The 2,991-nt window shown below is 41.7% G+C and overlaps 1 pseudogene; it reads left to right on the top strand.

The window, feature by feature from the left end:
- The first annotated feature begins 502 nt into the window (after positions 1 to 502).
- On the top strand, positions 503 to 962 carry LOC123819513 (annotated as a pseudogene).
- Positions 963 to 2,991: the final 2,029 nt, after the last annotated feature.

Raw genomic sequence — 2,991 nt, 5'->3', positions numbered from 1 at the left:
ATGAATGGTCATTACCTCTGTTTTTCGGGGGGGGGGGAAGCTGATTGTTTTTGCACTAATAAATCACAGTTGCAAAAATAAACAGTAAGAGACAAATAAGTATAATAATTGTTCTGTTTAAAACAATTTTTGCTCTAGCAAAAATATTATAGGCTTATTCCATATATTCAACTTAATCTTTAATGCATTCAGAAGATTTGTGGATACATAAAAGCTTTTATACATTAGAAATATATCTGATAAAGTGATCTATGCCTCTATTAAGAAAAATGTATAAGATATTACCATATGTATTTTTATAAGTTTACAACTCAAAAATTATATATGTTAGGAGTTAAGAACCACATCTATTTTCTTTCTTAAAAAAGTTTTTCAAAGAGGGCTCACCAAGATGGCAATGAATTCCCCTCCTCCCACAAACACACTAAATATACAGCAATTACCTCTGTAAGAAATCCAAGCTTTCTTTTTGGTCAAAACCATCATCATCCAATAATTCACCAAGATGACTAAAACAAAAGGAAAGGAAGGCACCTGCAATATGTTCTCTAGGTCTTTTAGAAAACACGCAGTTGTTCCTTTGGCCACATACATGTCAATCTACAAGAAAGGTGATATTGTAGGCAGCAAGGGTATGGACACTGTTCAAAAAGGAATGCCCCACAGTTGTTACCAGGGCAAAAGTGGAGGAGTCCACAGTACCACCCAGCATGCAGTGGGCACTGTTGTGAACAAACAAGTTAAGGGAAAGATTCGTACAAGAGAACTAAAGTATGCATTGAGCATATTAAGCACTCTAAGAGCCAAGATAGCTTCCTGAAAGTATGAAGAAAAATGATCAGAAAATGAAGGAAGCCAAAGAGAAAGGTAGCTGGGTTCAGCTGAAGCATCACCCTGCTCTCCCCAGAGATGCACAGTGTGTGAGAACTAATGGAAAGGAGTCTGAGCTGCTGGAACCCTAATGTGGACCCCAGCTCATGGGGTCCACCATATTGTGGATGAGGCACAAGAAATTCACATGGACTACTGAGTCTTGTGGAGGAAAAGGGACAGCATGGTTTTTCTCTCAAGAGAAAAAGCCTTGGCCCTTGCCATAACAGGCCTTTATTTCTTTTCTGGGCCCATTACATGATGGTCTTCATTTACTATGCACAGGTTCACTTTCAGTGGTTACCTTTTACAGAAAACAAAGGAGATGATGCAGCTAATCACATCAGAGAAGGATATTTGCAAATGCAAAGGGAAAAGTGGTTGAACCAGTTACACTCCATACTGGGGAGTTTTAGCATGGATTTTAGGAAGTTACAGTAAGCACTCACTGCCTCAATTCAGGGTGAGGGAGTTTTAGCAAGTGCAAGTCTCAAAGCAGCTTAGGTACATTGCAGGCCTGATTCCCCACAGGAGAACCTGTCCATGTGCATGGGTCCTGTGTATTGGACCTGCTTTCCACTGGGAGCTGGACCCACGCCATGAAGAATGGTCTCCTATAAAACCCACTCCCTATGAATTCACTCCCCATGGCATGAGAAGTGTAAAGACATAAAAGACTTTGGTACTGTTAATATTGTTTCTCCATTGAGTTGAAGTATGGTATCTTCTCTCCCCAAAAATATTTAAATAAAACTTTGTGTCCTAATTAAAAAAAATAGAAATCCAGAAACTGACTGAAAGACTGCCACACAAGAGGAAAATGAGAAAATACCCACATTGAAACAGCTTGGAAAGGCTGACACACATTATCACTATAAGCCACATTTCTGGCACAGCCCCAGAGAATTAAGAGGGAATGCCCAATTCCTAGCTTCTTCCTGAGGAGTGAGGGGTTCGGACCCCACATTCAGTGCTCCATCTTTTAAGAATCCCACTCAGTAGAGATGGGCCTCCAAAACACCAAACTCTAAAAAATCAAATCAGGCTTGCATCCATGACACTGTAAAGCTGCAGTAAACAAAGAAGTAGTTGTTAATGGGCATGCAAGGACCTGTCAGAGCAATCAGCCCACAGCCCAGAGCAGAGGAAACCAGAAAAATGCATACTTTGAAAGCTGCTTCCTGAAGGTCAAGCTACAAGGGGAAGGCTGCAGTCCTCTGGAGAAACCATGAAAACTGGCAGACACTTCCTTTTGCTTCTCCCTCTAGTCCAGTCTGTCACCAGCATCTGCCTGGAAAGAGCTTGTGCACATGTCTGTGCACCAGCTTTTGTGCTACGCCTAAAGGGATGGACCCCCAGGTTAACTGGCTTTGATAGCTAACAGGGCTTCCATTTACAAGGTCCACATGACTTTAGCAAACAAAGAAGTAGGTCTTAATGGGCTTAACCAAGGCTAGCACAGAGAGAGCAAGAAAAAAATGTCCACATCTTAGTCTTTTCCTGAGAGGGATCCATATGCATACCCTAAAAGCTTCTGCCAGTGGGTCACGCTTCTAATTTAGCAGGAATGTAGGAGCTGGCTATATTTCTTCCTGGAGACAAGGGAATCTGGTAGATACTCCCCTGTTTTCTCCCTCAAGCTGACATTATGTCACCAGTATCTCCCTGGAAGGAATTAGTACATATATCTTGTGCCACAGCTTTAGCAGCTGCTACCTGAGAGACAGATTCCCATTTCCCCTGGGTTAGATAGCCAACAAGACTTGTAAACACAAGTCCCACAGGTTTTTAGCAAAGAAAAATTATTAATGGATATAGAAATATTGCTCCACAGCTCTATACCCAGGTCTATCATAGAAGGAGCAGGCAAAAAGCGTACCTCCCAGTTTGTCTCTGGAAGAAACTTAACTACATAAGTTTCCAGCTGCTGCCTAAAGGTCCAGTTCTCAACTAAGCTGCATCTAGTTATAAAATCTGATCCTTCCCTGTGGGACACTAATAGGTCCTGGCACACACTCAACTGCTGGGAGCCACATGGACAATCAAATGTTTTAAATGACCAGGAGCTAAGGCCAACCTGATGGATGTAGTTCATATTCTACAAGAAGTCATTCTGTCAAG

The sequence above is a fragment of the Phyllostomus hastatus genome, unplaced genomic scaffold (assembly GCF_019186645.2).
Source record: "Phyllostomus hastatus isolate PE091 unplaced genomic scaffold, TTU_PhHast_1.1 phas_contig_113, whole genome shotgun sequence".
Classification (NCBI taxonomy): Eukaryota; Metazoa; Chordata; class Mammalia; order Chiroptera; family Phyllostomidae; genus Phyllostomus; species Phyllostomus hastatus.
The sequence above is the reverse complement of the archived record's forward strand: the minus strand, read 5'-3'. Positions and strand labels throughout refer to the sequence as shown.